The following is a 16,729-nucleotide window of genomic DNA, read 5'->3' on the forward strand; positions in this document are numbered from 1 at the left end:
GCAACCTCAGGCTGTAAGCATCCCAGAGGAGAACACTGCAGCCGGAACTTTCTGTATACACTGTCAAAATCAGCACAGGGACTCAGGGAAGGCTTTGAAGTTCCCTTGAGCCTGAGGTACATCAAGAACTTGGATGTGTTCTTATCAACAACACACATTTACTCAAGGCTTCCTCTATTTAGCATATGTAGCACACTGCACAGCATTATGTTCTTTGTCTATAATACTCCTACATGTGTGCATGTGTGTGTGCACCTGTGTGTGCATGCCCATGCATGCACGTGTATTTGTGTGCATTTGCACCTGTGTCTTAAATATGAGTAGATATCCATAACTGACCACTTTTTTCTTTTGGTATGTGCATATGCTTGTGCATGTGCATGTGAGTATGTATGTATGATTTCTAGATAGATCTGAGTTTTATTTTCTGTTCTGGAGTGGAAGAAACCTTGTGTAGGTCAAGGTTCTACGGCTGAGCTGCAGCCCAGCTTGTATGAACTGTAACTGTCATCACAATTAGCTGTTGCTCACATACTACAAGTTTGCCTTGCTTTACATTGTCTTGATTCTAGATAGAAAGAGAGAAAAAGGGGGGGGGGGCGTTTTCCCTCCGTATCACTCAATACTTTTTAAACTATGTGGTTAATTTTAGTTTGGAAGACTTCTATAAAGCTGGAAATGCCACTCCCTCCACAGCTAAGCAATAAAAACCAGGTTGCCCAAGTCATTGTCTAGAACATTTGTCCTATATCTCTTTGATCAGAAGAGTTTGGTATAATAATTCTACTCTGTTTTTTTTTTCAGTGTCAATATGCTCAAAGCAATATAATTATTCTGCTGAATTCACAGTGATAGATGCTTTTCTGTCACCACAGAGCGGTGCAGCCACTACCACTGTCTCATTCCCCCAAACCCACATGCAGGGAAGCAGTTGCTAAGCTCGTGGCGAATTAAATGCACCTGTGTCCATTGCTGCTCAGTCTGGGGATCCTTTAAGTACCGGAGCCTTTGCATGCATTTAACAGATAAAGCAATGGGTTCACACCCCCTTCTCCTTTTCTGGAAGCCAAAGAAGAGTGGATTATCCTTAGAGCACCAGCCAGAGAAGCAATTCAAACATTTGTACTTGGGTAAAATCTGGGTTCTTGAAGACGGTTAATCCGCTGCTTGGCTCTGATTTAGATTCAAGTTTAGGGTCTCTGAAGTCTCTGTGCCCTGGGCTTCTGCAGCCACGGATTGCATTCTCTCCTGCTTCAGTGCGATCATGCAGGGTGTGTTTCTTTCTGCTTTAGGAGTACGTAACCATCTAACTGATGGCATTCTTTCTGTGCACCGGGGCCAGCCCCGGGTCCCTATAAACACCCAATTTGGTTGTTAGCACTTCTTTCATTCAACCAGCCCCACTTGCAAAAACTTGTACTGATGAGCTGATGTCCTGAAACACTGAGTGCTAGGCCATGAGAAGATAAGAGGACATACTGATCTATTGTCCAGGAGGCACGTTACAGAAGTGAGGTGGGGTTTGCCTGTCTTTTCTGCAAAGAACAATTAAGGCCTGGGTGTCAGCATTCTTATCGGGCCCCATTGCTCTACTTCAGGGATAGTCAGCTTGTGTGGCGTCTCTACACACTGAGAATGAAGCGGCTGTCCGCCATTTCCTCTCCCCGTCTTCTCTACTGTCCGTTACTGCGAGCAGGCCCCCGAAGTGAACACAGCATTATGCCATCTGCACGTTCAAACGCTTGGCTCCAGGGCCCGCATCTGTCTCTGTGTCTCTTCGGGTGGGTTCTCTACACGCACCGGGCTAGAACTGCTGGCCTGAGATGTCACGTTCCTAGAGAACAAGCCAGGCACTGTTTCACTGGCTTGCCAGCCCTCACGACAGTCTTGCACAGGTGGGTGCTGACTCCCCGATGATAAAGTAGTAATGAGCACCTAAATACGGATAATTGCGTAATGAAGGGCACAGTTGTCTTTGCCAGTTCACAGTTGCAGCTGGTACCCGAATGACTTCTGCTTGTGGCAACAGGTTACTTTGTTCTTGAAGCATTTGAGGGGAAACGGCAGGCTGCCAGCGCACCAGCATGGATTAAATGATCCCCAGCAAGTCAGCGCCTGACTGCTGTTTCTCCAGGGCAGGACAGGGAACCCTGAATAGTCACCCTCCTAATTACCCAGGGAGATTAATTCGTACGCTAGGGCTGCGGACTAGTAATAATGTCTTCCATGGTTGGGAGGGGGGAGGGCTTACAAATATTTTGGCTATGCAGCCACACCCTGCTGAGTTTCTGAGACAAGCCACATGTGTGCTGGTCTGTGACTGCAGCTCCACTGAACAGTGAATTCCAGCATGCACAGTGTCCCCAAATCTGCCTGCTTGGAAGGATCACTGTGTGCATTTGTTACAAATATACATTGACCATTCTGCTTTGGACCTACGTTAATAATCTGTTAGGATAGTTCCATAGGCTTAGGTCCTGTCCCCAACCCTCCCAGTCACTATAAACCAGGAAAGTCACTGTTCTTTTGGTGGGCCTCGGCCTTCAAAGGTATAACGTGAGAAGGGAAACTCTAAGAGCACTTGTTGCACTAGAGAAAGAGTGCCACTTGACTAGTCTCAAGTGTCTCATTTAGCAGTTAATTGCTTTAATCACTGGGTCACCTCATCCAACCCACTCATTTACAGGTTGCTGCGAAAGCCCAGGTTTTCCCAAAAGTCTTTCCTGTTCTCAAGCCTTCTTTCCTCCCTTCCTATCCAGCCTTGTTTCCCATCCTTCTGTCCTTCTGTCTTTCAGTCATGACCTTGGTACCCTCTCTGCTGAATTGGGCCCATGCTCCACTCTTGATTCCTGTGATATTGCCATTTCAGGGTAGACAACACAATTCATCCTCTGAGGCTGGGGGCAATATAAGAGGGGCCCCCTCCTGCTTCTCCTGGGATCTTGACCCTGGGATCCCACTGCCAGGTTGTGAGGGAGTCCCACCATTTGGGGGTGTGAAGAGGCCACATCCTAATACACTGCCTGAGCAACTGGTCAGTCCTGCAAGCACACCACCTCCACACGAGTCCTATAGAGCCCTGTCAAGCTGGTCAGTTAACCACACACGAGAACCAGATTGGCTGCCATCTTACAGCCCTTCCCAACTACATTCTACGTGCAAAAGACATGCTTTATAGTTCGTAAGCATCAGGACTGGGCGTGGTTTGCTGTTCAGCAACAGTTAACTGATGACTGCATACAGTGTGGAATACAGTATGTGTGGGGGTGGTGGTGATGTGTGGTGTATGTGTGTGTATATGTGTGTGTGTGTGGTGTGGTGGGTGTATGTGTGGTGTGGTGTGTGTATGTGTGTGTGATGTGGTGTGTGGTGTGTATATGTGTGGTGTGTGTGAGTGTGTATATATATGTGTGTGTGTATGTGTGTGTGTATGTGTGGTGTGGTGTAGTGTATGGTATGTGTGTGTGTGCATGTATGTGTGTGTTTGCGCACTATAAAGAAGACACCTGTGTGGTGCTGAGCAAAATTAGTGATCATTGTGTGATTCACTGGGCAGTATTAGTTAACACTGGAGTTTAATGACTTAGGAGACCAACATAGATGGTGTGGAGGTCACTGTGTTAATTCCAGCATGAGTAGTTATGCACAAGTTAGCTCCATGGTTGTAGAAAAGATGAGGCAGTTGAGGGATTAGAAACAATCAACAGGACGGGATTTCTGATTAAAAGTGAGCCCGAGGTTGAGATCAGTACTACTGGGACTTCAGCTCAGCTCATTCTGAGAACCCACCCTGGTACTTTTAAGGAAGTGGAGAAATTGGAAACCTGGCAGAGGGAAAATCTTCTATTGCTAACAGGTTGAGTTGAGTCAAGACTATTCGCTTTCACTGAGTGTTTCTGCAACAAAAGATGCTCGGCAGTGAACGTGGGAATCTGTAGCCATTGCAGGGGGGAGGTGTCTGCTGAGGTTGGGGCAGCGTCTGGGGTGTGCAGAGGCATTCCAAGGTGAATTTGCTATGTCTGTGGCTTGCTTCCTAGCCTTGCAACTTCAGAGCGTGTGCTTGCAGCCTACTGGGGCAGAGGGAAGCGTATCAACCAAACCCAAAAGCCTGAGTTAGAAAGCCAGAATTCTCACTCCATTACCTCTAATGAGAGCTGTCACCTGTCTGGAATATGCCTCTCAGCATGACCAGCACATTCCTTCCTCATAGGCAAAGCTATGTAGGAAGCCAACTCCTAATCAGAAATCTTCTTCTTGGTAATGAAATCAAAAGGAGAAGCAGCCGAAGTGACTCTTTAATGAATGAGCCAAGGGGGCCCAGGGCAGACACAGCTCCTATAGATGAGTTCCCAGTGAGCATAGGGTGGACATCATCCAACAGCCCAATATGTGTTTGCCTCCCCCCTTCTATCTTCTCCCTTAACCCCTTGTTTCCTTCCTGAGTCCCTCTTCAGCCCTCTTCCTCCTAAACTATGCCCAAGGCCTTATTCTGTACTGACTGATGAACCCCTCCCCCACATCTTTTGGAGAGTGTCACATCATACTTTGGACAAACAGGTCCTGGTACTATGCCCAGAGCTATTCTGCTTCTTCCTAATGTCTCTGTGACTGCACCCATTGTATATAAATTTCACAACATGTTCTAACTGAAAGCAATCTAATTTTCAAGTTCTTGTTAGTGCAATATTCTAATCATTCCAACCATTTCCAAACAGATCCCTTTTAAAGATATCTGGACCAGAAAAGCCCCAGGGACTTCCATGCCAAGGAAATGAAGGGCATGGCCAAGTGCTTGGGAAGAGTCTTTTCAGAGAGACCTGTACAAAGGTGAGGAAAAGACACACGAGACGCTGGTGAGGTAGCTTAGTGGGTAGAGGGTTTTCGTGTCAAATATAAAAACTCGAGTTTGATCCCTTGGTCTCTCGAATGGTGAAAAGAGAAAACTGACTTCCTGTTCTCTGACCTCCACACACACTCTATAGCTCACATGTCCCTGACTGAAATTAACAAGTAAAGGTAAACAATACTTTTAGGACTTGACATGAAACTCAGAACATCCAAAGTGCAGGCATCACAATGAACAAGTTTTAAATGGGCCAGAGGATGGGTACAGTGCAGAAACACAAGTCCAGGGGAGAGAGAGAGTCCATGAGGAATCAGTGGTCTGGGTCGCTGGAGCAGACAGAGAGCTCAGTGGTTCAGATGCTTTGTACCAAGGCCTTTCGCCCTGTACCCCACTATGGGACACCACCCAGCCCTTCTGCAGTCACAATGTGACCTGGACTAACAGATCCAGCCAAGTGCCCAAGGCCAACAAACTGAAGTATGTTGCTTCCTCAGGACCATCCCAGCAGGGGAGTAATGGCCAACACCCACAGCCAGGCCTGATATGTTCCTGTCTCCTCATATGAAAATCTTTTCAAGGGACAGGTGAGTATGTTATAACTCAAAGGCTTCCCTGTGAGAGCCATGATGCACTTTCCTATAATTTGGGCCTTTGCCATATTACCACTTAATCTTATTTCAATGTGTCCATCTAGAGCTGATCATATCCCTGCCCCCTTCTTATGGCCTAGATCTCTTTTGGAACTGTGTTAGCATGAAAAGCGAGAAAAGGTTCCCTAATGATGCTCTCAGAAACTTTCTACCTGTGTTGAGAAGCTTACAGCAGCCTCAGCCACCTACTCCCTACTGATGACAACTATGAGGACATCACTTGACAAGACAGAAGTCTTCTGCCCACTTTCCTCTCCTACCTTTAAAATGGAGTCTCACTATGTAGCCCAGGCTGCCCCAAACTCACAATCCTTCCGTACCGTCCTTTGGATTGCTGTTGTCACAGGTGTCCTCTGCCATGCCTAGCCTCAGACTCTGCACTTGGCACAAAACTGTGATATCATGAGTGGTTATGTCTTTTCCTCTAATTGGAAGCTTTTCTGGGGATCGATTATTCAAAGACCCCCCCACAGCTTCTGATCTCCTCGCCAGCTGTTTACCTAGTAATTCATCATTTGGCATGAAGGTAGTGATTATCTTAGTATCTAGCTCCTTGCTTCTGATGGTTTCATAGCAGCATCAGTAGGAGGGCATCCAGCTTTTTGGAACGCATACAAACATTTCCATTTAAATACTAATTTAATAAGCATTATTCTGAAACAAAACAGCTAAACACTAGGGGCAAGTATACTTTGAGGAAGGAGCCTGGGAAGTGTCAGTTCTTGGTAAGAAAAGTCAGAACAAGGAGAATTTTGAAAGAAAATATTACTTTAAGAAAACCTTTCCCTGCAGTAGTCTCTCAGAAAACAGGCCTTTGCCAGTCATAGCTGTGTCTGTTCCTCCATGCCTCAGTCCACGCTGCTGCAACAGGAGGGCCACATTCAGGCCATAATGTTCTCTGCTTTAAAATACTACAGATTAGAAGTGCTTGATAATGAACCACACTACAGTCTCTGGGCCCTAAAGTACACAGTGAGTTCTATACTCTTGCCTATAGCAAACAACTGTCTAGTGGAAGGATGTGATATTGCTGATGACAGTAAATATGGGGGAGAGACTGAAAAATAAGGCGTGAGCACCTCCATTCCATAATAGCCTTGAGAACAACACCCTCTAAGTATCTCTAGCTCACTGGAGCTTTGCTCATCTCTCAGGAAGAAAAAAAAAAAAAACAACCAGCTGGACTTCATTTGAAAATGTGTTAATTAATTAGGTGTTAAATAACTATCGTCCTCTCCCCTTAGGAGCATTCTTTAGTCTCAGCACATAAGCACTGGTAATTCAGCATGACAGTGAATGTCATTCAGAGGCAAAGTATCTCAGGTCCATAGCAGGCCAAAGCCTGAGACCAACTTTGTTTATAAAAAGACCCCAAAAGGGGTTGGCGAGACTGCTTAGTGAGCAGAGTGCCTGCAGTGCAAGTGTGAGAATCTGAGTTCAAGTCCTGGGACACCTGTGTAAAAGTATGGCCATGGGGGTATATGACTGTAACTCAGCACTGGTCAAGGTGACAGATCCTGAGGACTGGCTAGCCAGGCAAAACAGCAAGCTTCAGTATATATAGAGAGAGGCTGACTCACTCGGGGAAAGTATGAGAAAAGAAAACATGGAGATCTACCTTTAGCCTCCAAATCACCTGCACTGCACACATTTGCACATACCTGTACAGTGTGCAAAACACACGGCAATGCACGACCACACTCACACAGCCTGAGAAAAGGGAAAACAAAAACCTTCTAAATATCATCAACAAATCCTTCCAGTTGGGTGATTTTGCAGCAGCTTCCCAACATCAGTGGACTCACTGTGTTTCAGAGCTTAATCTTTTCCCCACTGTGCTGATGTGACCAGTAGTTTTATATGCTTACGTACCTACAACCTGCCACAAGATAGGCACCCACAGCAGGATCACTGTGTATCTCTTATTCCCAGGAATCTTCAAATGCTCCTTCATTGGTTTCTTAGCTCTTAAAGCTTCAGAGGCCCTCCCCTTTAAGGACAGATGTCTCCAGTTCTCAAGGTTTCTTGCCTGCCTGGCCTGGATGATACCTTAGAACATAGAGAACTCCCAGCAACTTGAGGTGAGGACCTTTGTAGTGAGATGTACCCCCTCCCCTTTGCAGCTGGATCTCTCTTGAGTTCTTATTCTTGCTCTTAGTCTAGATCCCCTCTTAGTCTCTTCCACATGTTCTGATTTCTAGCTCACTTTCCAGGTCTTGGAGAAGGTTCCCTTTCAGGTCCAAACAGTCTATGGAATTCCAAGCTTGCCAAGTTGTTGTCAGAGCTTTACTATTATTTTAGAGCACACCAGAGTCTGTGAACAGACACCCCAAGACTGCAGAGTCAATCTTGGAGCTAGAGCACCACTTCTCACCTATGCTCTACCATACTGATAGTCTGTGGTGACCAAGGGGTTTTAACCACTGGGGGGCGGGGGGGCGTGGCATGGGAAGTCAACAGTGTGTGGTCTTTAGAGGGAGGTTGTCATGCACAAGATTTACCTATAGCTGTTTTAGAACTACCTGCTGGCATGCCAGGCATATTGAACCTGAAGTTTATTGCATCTCAAGCCAAGTGCAGTAACTGTTTGGTCATCAATTATTAAAACTGGTTAGAGAGTTGGGCACAAAGGCCAGAGTAGATGGGCACTTCTTGAGGCTTTGAAGCAGCTGTTGGAGGACACAGTGTAGGTAGGTGAGGCCCCTTGCACAGAGCCAACGAACGCACCATCTGTTACAAGAGATGGTGAAATCAGCTGGCTTCCCTTAGAAACTTTCTCATCATGTGTTGACACAGGATGACAGTTTCAGTGATGATCTGTAGCTCTTGTGGGGAAAGCAGGATATCCCAGTATTTGAGAACATGTGTTGGTTTCTTATACAGGGCCTTGATCCCTAGGTGTGGTGGGATCGGAGAAGCCAGGCAAAGTCAATGACTAGGTGTCTGTGCTAGGCCCTCTTGTTCTTTCATTTGCTCAGAGAATCACTGGACAGATGTGAAAATGCAACCAGTTGCAGAACCTTCCCTTAATGAATAAAGATTTCAAGAAGCCAATCACTGGTTGAGTAGGTGGGACTTCTGGGTCTGAGAGGGGAAGAGGGAAGCAGAAAAGAAGAGTTGATGAAGGACACAATGTAGGAAGGGGAGGCCCCCAGTTCAGGTAACAGATCTGGGTTCTGCTACCAGAGGATTTATCACTTAAAAGATCTTACAAATTAGGATGCTAGTTGCTGCACCCAGCGATTGTGTTACCTGTTGATTCTAAACTAAGTTTGCATGGTGTTTTCCTTCACACAGCAACTCAACTTGGCTCCAGAGAGAAAGGTAGGGTGACAAAGCATGGGTTTATGAGAAGTGCACCCTCTACTAGTCATGGGAATTTGGAAGTGTGGGACTGGCATGGCAGTGACTTGCCATGGAAGCTTAGCGAGCCAGGTGGAGAGATTTCAGAGCTCTAGGTCAGAGAATCTGCTGAGATGAGAACAGGTCAGCCAGTCTGCCGGGCTGAGAATAGACTTATTTTGTTCTACACAACCAAGCAAAATGAGATGACTGAACTAATAAATAGCAGTGCCAGCATTGAGACCTTCAAAGAGAGAACAGGCTATGCCCAAAGGTACTAACTTCCATGACCAAACCATTATACTTGGGCTAGAAGAGGTGTCTGAGGTGGGAAGTTTAGGTCAACCCCTAAATCTAACTTTGAGTTTTCTTATCTGCATGACTGACTTAGTTATTTTTCTACTCTGTGACAAGACACCATGACAAAGGTAACTTAGAGAAGAAAGGTTCTATTTGAGGCTTTTCAGTTCAGAGGATGCAGGAAAGCATGGCAGCCGGCAGGCAGGCATAGCCCTGTGGCAGCAGCTGAGAGCTCACATCCTGATCCCTAAACAGGAAGCAGAGACAGAATTGGGGATGGCTATAGGCTTGTGAAACCTTAAAGCCTGCCCCCATGACACACCTCCTCCAATCAGACCACAGCTCCTAATCCTTCCTAAACAGTTCTCTCTACTAGTAACTAAAGATTCCAACATTAGAGCTTATGAGGGAGGGCCCTTCTTATTCAAACAACTACAATGATTGATCTCTTAATGGATAATTATGGTGCCAGCAGTTGATTACAAACTAGATTTTCTTGAAAGCTTTGCCCAGAATACAGATATCTAGGTTGTACCACGACATAATTTCCCTCAGCCTGTGGTAGGGTGTGAGGGTATTCCTTGGAGTTGAGACGACACACTGATATTTCACACCTGCCATCCTATTTTCCATGAACTACATTTGTCCTTAGATTATAAGTTTGAGCACAGGGAAGGTATCCCTCTACAGCTCAGCCACCCTAACAGTTGGATGCAAAAGGCTTCTATGCGTTCTCGTCAAGAAGTTCTGTGGGACCAGGCCAAGTGTGAAGCCCAGGGGAACTTAGGAGTTCAGGCAGAAGGAAGAGACCCAGGATTTGATGTCCTGGAGGTGTGGTGGGGGTCATTGTTTTTTATGTGTGACCTTGTGACAGGTGAAGTGGAACTAGAGGTAGCAGGATGGTCTACTGCAAATATTAGCAGTGAGATTACAGGTTTTTCTGTGGAAAAATGTTATTTAGGGGTAAAACCACATGTATGGCTTCCCTTGGGCACATAACAAGCAAATAGAAAAAGAGGAAAATAGGGGCGTATACCTTTGAATTGAGCACTGGGGAGACAGAGGCAGGATGAACCAGGAAGCTATAGGCTAGTCGGGTTTAATAGCAACTCATCATTATAAAACAAAAGAAAACTAACCACCTAGTCACCAAGCACCAAGGGACTTGGCGATGCACTAAGAACTGCTCTCCCCAGATCCCTTCAGCACCCAGGATTGGTGAGATACAGAGAATTGTGTTCCGTGGTCTCTCACCTACACTGGAGTGATGGCTTTAGTAGGAGCCATGTATTAGTTTGATAATTGTATCAGTTTCTTCTGTTGTAAGAAATTGTCACAAAGTCAGAAGCTTAAAGCAATTGAACTTTATATTCTCGCCATCTGGTCAGTCTGGAATGGGTTGTCAGACATACAGGGGACATCCCATCCCCGAGTCTTTCTCAGAGGCTTCCCACTCTTTGGCTCATGGCTATCTTACTGTGCCCTCTACTTCTCCGATTAGTCCTCCTGTGTCTTTTCCCAAAGACCCGAGTTATTCTGTCTGTATGATAACCCAGTAGTCACATTAGGCATGATGCCATGTTGAGATACAACAGGAGAAAAAGGAGGCAAGTAGTTGGATTAGTCCCAGCTCAGAAATTCATTAGGAATTTGTACCAGTTGTAAATCTGTATCATCCAGAGGTCAGGCTTGCCTGCTTTGGTGGCTCTGAGGGGAAGATCTTCAGTGTGGTGGTGGCCACTGGTCCGCCATTCACAATAGAACCTGAAGGAAGAATTTGTGCTAAAGCAGAAAAATATAAATGCCAGTATGTTTGTACCCCACGATGCCAAGCAGGCAATATGAACCCCCAGGTCAGGTTTCTTCACATCTGCTGATGATCCAGGCTCCAGGGAGAGGCTCAGATCTCAGAACTATACACCACAGAAGTCATTGTGTGCCCTGCCTCCCAGGATGACGATGAGCAAATGATGCGGACCTGAGACTGCCCTTCTTACTAGTTTCCATGAGGATGCTGGCAGCTCTGCTGTATCCAGGGAAGCACTAGCTTTGTGGGTCTGTGCTCTCGGTAGTCACCTGGAGCCTCTCTTACTTACAAGGAATATGGTTCTTGTTTTCATGCCTTGCTGTTTTTATTTCAAACAATAACTATTTAATACAAAACCCCTTATTGAGATCTGATATCTGGATCCTGTATGCTTTAACTCAATGGTTGTCAGCCTGTGTGTTATGATTCCTTTGAGAGTTGCCTATCTGGTATCCTGTACATCAGATATTTACATTATGATTCATAACAATAACAAAGCTATAGCTATGAAGTAGCAATGAGAATAATTTTATGGTTGAAGGTCACCACAACATGAATAACTGCATTAAATGGTTGCAGCATCAAGAAGGTTGAACTTCTTCAACTAATCCTGGTTTAGAGTGTGTGTGTGTGTGTGTGTGTGTGTGTGTGTGTGTGTGTGTGTGTGTGTATGAGGGAGGCAAGGAGAGGGAGAGGAAAAAGGGGAGGTAAAGGGAAGGGGAGAGGGAGGGGGAGGGGAGAGAAAGGGGAAAAGAGAATGGTGACTCCATCCTTAGCAATGCCTGTGCTTGGGGGTCCTTAGCTCCTATCCTCTTACTGCCTGTGGTTACTGTGCTGATTGTGTTGTTGTATACAGATACAAAGTTGTGTCCTAGATGCAAAATAGTCACCTGAGAGAAGAGAACCTCACTTAGGGACTTGCCTCTATCCTTTTTGCTCCTATGCGTAACTATGGGGTATTTTCTTGATCGATGATTGGTGTGGAAGGGCCTAGCCCACTGTGGGCGGTGCTGTCCCTGGGCAGGTGGTCCTGGGTTCTATAAGAAAGCAGGCTGCGCAAGCCATAGGGAGCAAGGCAGTAAGCAGCATTCTTCCTTTCTTCTGTATCCGTTTGAACCACTGCTCCCTTCAGTGGTGGCCTGTGACATAGGAGTATAAGACAAATAATCCCCTTCCTTCCTAAGTTGATTTTGGTCAGGATTTTTCAGCAGAGCAATAGTGAAGTGGGAACCTAAGGGTTCTTTGGAAAGTTGGTTGGATGGTGTTTTGCTCGAGCAAATGCCCAAAGGAACGTTTGTTAAAGTGGACACAGATGTGAAAGGCTAAAGCCTACTTGTCAACGAAAGTCTTTTTGAAGCAGATACAGGAGAGAGAACATTTTTTGCTTCAGCAAGCACATGAAAGGACATGTGATGAAGGACTCTTTGTTAATGACACACATGTATTAGCGTGCCTTACACTGTGTAGTTGAGCTGCATTTATCAGGACACCAGAGAGAGAAAAGCTTCTGGTGGTGTGCTGCAGTTTGTTGTCGCTCCCAAGGACTCAGACTGGTTAGATGCTGGTGCTGGGGCAAGAGTTATGCTGAGGCAAGGCACATGGAAGACACGTGATGTTTGTAGGATATAACCAGGACTCCACAGAGTGACAAAGTTTGGCTTGCTGTGCAATGCTTGTGGGTCTGAGTCTTCCCTGATCTTTGCTTCTCGGGGAGAGGCACAGCTGAGAACTTCTCCTGATGTTCTTGTTGGTTCCTCCTACTGTCTTAAGCCAAGGTCGAGGCCTGGCTGTCTCTGCTAGGTTCTATCACTGCTTTTGTGAACCCAACTCTACTGAACTGGACTGCTACTGTATCCAAGAGGTGTTTGCAAGTGGATCGAACTGCCGCTGCCCGCTAACCTGTGAACGGAACTGCTGATTTCCAGATGATACAGACTGAAGTTATTCCAAAGAGCCTTTTTAAACAGGTCTACTTCCCCACAAACCCCACTCCAGTATCCTTTCTCTTCCACTACTTCTGGTAGGTGGTGGGTTACAAGAAAGGTTAAGACATATAAAAAACCATTATTAAAAATATGACTTAAAAAATTGAAGTTCCACATTAGAAAGCACACTAGGATACTACTTGACCTGGTAACTACTATCTCTAAACTCACATACACTGCAATCACTTGGACCCTTTTGGACTGTACCCAGTGTCTGACAATACCTCCTAAAGTCAGTTGGCCAGGGAAGGTCCAGATACTGATAAGTCTAAAGAGCAGGCACCCTTTGCTGGTTATTTTGTTTGTTTGTTTGCTTGCTTGCTTTGTTTGAGGCAGGATTTCTCTGTGCAACAATTCTCACTGTCCTGGAATTTGCTGTGTAGACCAGGCTGGCCTTAAATGCACAGAGATTCTGGAGACTCTTGCCTCCAGAATGTTGGGATTAAAGCCATCACTACCTGACTGGCAGGCACATTCTTAACTGACATGACTGATTTAACCTGAGCCAATACATGAGCTCCCGTGCCTGGCAATAGAGAGCCAAAAGCTGGATTCACGCAGCCTAGGTCCAAGTCTCTGAGCCTTCCCTTACAGGGCCCTGTGACCTTGGTGATTTATTTAACCTATCTATGTAGCAGGGTTTGGTTTTTTTTTTTTTTTTTTTTTTTTTTTTTTTTTTTTTGTTTTGTTTTTTTCCATCATTTAAAAAGAGAATTGGGGGGTGGGGAATAGGTAGTGTGACTCCTTTGTAGAATCCTGGTGAGAATTAAATGGTTTTTATCAGGAGAGGGCTTCAAGCAGTGCTGGGCATGTGGCAAGACCTGCGCTAGCTTTTAATGATTAAATGTGCTTTACAGGCAGGGAATCTTGTGAAGTACATGGAAGGCCTAGCATCATCTCAAGGTGTTTTGCTAATTGCCCAGATTAAATGCTTTAAGCAATTTTCGAGGTCTAGCTTATATTCTGACTCTAATTTTGATGGTTTTCTTTTCTAGTTTTCAATTTGTCTCTGTTGTAGGAGAGAGGTGGGGAGGGTGTCAGAGTTTCTTTGAACCTCCCTGTGCAGACTTTGTTGACAGCAAGTCTGTCCGATTGGAGCTAATTAGCAAACACGCTCAGTTGGACTCTAGAGAAGTCACTCCCCACTGACAGGGCTGACAGGGCTAATCTCAGTAGAAGAAGCAATAGAAGAAAAGTGCTTGCCCCAAACGCTCAGCATGGTCTGGGGAACGCCCCTTCACAAGGCTTTTCTGACCAGGGAAGCTGCTGGCGAAATTGGACCCCTCTGAACACCTACCGAAGTAGACTCTTTCAATGGGACCAGTGGTGTGTGTTTGACAGACACTATAGGAAATCCTCTTCAAATTAAAAATTAAACAGTTCTATTTTTTTTCTCCAGCAAATTAAAGGAAAAGAAATGCCTGCTAGCAATTCCCACCAACACCCCCCCCAACTTTAACCTTTGAAAAAAACATATTAAACAAAAACATAAACAAACAAAACGTTTGCATAAACCACAAGTATTTTGATTGTAGTTGAAAATACCAGTTAATGATTCACTGGATTGGTGTGTTCGGAAGTGTGTAATTTGGTTAATTTGTTGTCTGTGGTACATCAAGTTCTGGCAAAGAGGCTTAAGAACATATTTCTAGCAGGCTGGATCTTTTCCTGGGTTATGCACTTTTGTGCTTTATTTGATTTTTTTTCTCCTTCTTCTAGCTGCCTTTATTGTTTATGAGTGATTTATGACTGATCAACATAATGTCATTATGTTTTATAGATTTGCTTCAATTTTCTTCAGGGTAGGAGTTTTGAAATAGTCTCTCATAACCTTCTACCAAGTTGATTGACGCTCATGGATTGTTAATAACTAACACCAACTAGCAGTGGTATGAGATAGGGTCACTTATTATGAGCTATGCATTGATATACACTTGATGGATATTTGCTTGAAAATTATCTATAGTAAATAAAATTAAATGGAATAATAAGACAAAATAAGTAACTATAAGGGAGAAAATCTTACAGTATGATTTCGAACATAATAATGTTTTTACCTTTCTTAGAAGAATATACATATATATATACATATATTATATATGGTTCTTATATATGAATTACATGTAATTCATATGAATCATATATGAGTACACATGCATATACTAATATATTATGTGTTTAATATATAATATTAAATAACATAATTAGTATATTAATAAAAATATACTAATATATATTTGGATTGTTTCAGGACAAATGCCCAAAGCCACAGTTATTAACATTTATTCTTATTAAATTTATTTAGTATATGTGCATGTTTGTGTAAATGCCTGTAATATGCTGAAGGGCAGCTTTTTCTCTTTCTACCATGTGGGTCCATGAATGGAACTCAGTTCTCTCTCACTGGCCCACAATTCTAGTTTTACTGCGGTGCAATCACAACCCAGTGTCCTTAGAAGAGAAAAGGATTATTCAGTGGCAAGTGTTTGCCCATCAATATCTTAATGATTTTGAGATTTGTATAAACATGATCCTCCTTTAAAAACTAAGTCTTGCATTCTGTACAAATGATATTCAGATTGACACACTGAACGTTTTTTTTTTTTTTTTTTTTTTTTTTTTTTGGTTTAATGGCTTTGTTAAGGGTTTTCTTTTTATTTTCTCAATATAAACATGGCCTGAGACATTTATGTGTGTGTGTGTGTGTGTGTGTGTGTGTGTGTGTGTGTGTGTGTGAATATATGCATATATATTCAAATATGGTGTGTCTTACATGTATCAAGGAACCAGTCTTTGTGGCATTATGAGAAGGACTTAATGTTTAATCACTTCCAAAGGACCTCTGTGATTCTGAGTCAGGTGGTGAGGATGGGGACTCAACTAAGTATCTCTAACCTCTTTCCAGGGGTTGCTAGCCCGGAAAGCAAGCTCCAAGCCATGTAGCAGAGAGGCAGGAAATCCTCCTGAAGAGGAGATTGCTTATCCCGCAGTGGAGGAACAGGGTTTCAGAGGTGGAAATTGGAAAATGCACATCCTTCTGCTAGCTTCCTAGGTGGAGAGACCGTCTCATACTGCACCGTATCTTCTAGCTTCCCAAGCTCATTCATACAGAACTACCAAAAATAATCTTAGGAGTCGAGCAGGGTAGGTATCAGCATCCCCTTTTCCATTTGTTTATCATCTTCAGAGCTGAGCTGTGAGCGCTCCAACTTCGAATGGGATTGAAGCCGACATCCCGAGCTTCCTGAGAGTCTCGCAGGGCAGATGGCAGCGACACTGTTGGAAAAGTTTATCATAAATTGAAACTCCAGAGTGAAAATAGAAACTCACCTGACACAGCTGAGGAGGTGTTCATAAGAAGATGTTCCATCGTAGCCTACCCTATTCACATATGCACATTAATCAGCTGCTTTTGATTCACTGATAAAATGGATTGAAGACAAGGGAGCCTCCGGGATTTGATTACAGGTTGCAGATATAGTTGTAAAGTGATCAGCATGTTTATATTTTTACTCTGGGGGACTCATGTAAGAGGAGGAGATGCTAGTGCATAAGCAGGTACTGGGGCTATGTGCAGATGAAAATGGATGGGAAGATGAGTGATGTGAAAGTCAAGTTCTCTTGCCTTGTGAACCAGGCTAGATTCTGTGAAAGCAGGCTAGAACAAATGGATAAAACACAGGTTTAGAGTGGAGATCAGAGTTAAGGGTAAAGATAGACATGTAAGCATATTGAACAAGAGCCTGAGTTCTGGGCTGGTGTCATAGCTCAGTGGATAGACGCTCCCTGCCAAGTCTAT

This window comes from Micromys minutus, assembly GCF_963924665.1.
Source record: "Micromys minutus genome assembly, chromosome: 10".
In the NCBI taxonomy this organism is placed as follows: domain Eukaryota; kingdom Metazoa; phylum Chordata; class Mammalia; order Rodentia; family Muridae; genus Micromys; species Micromys minutus.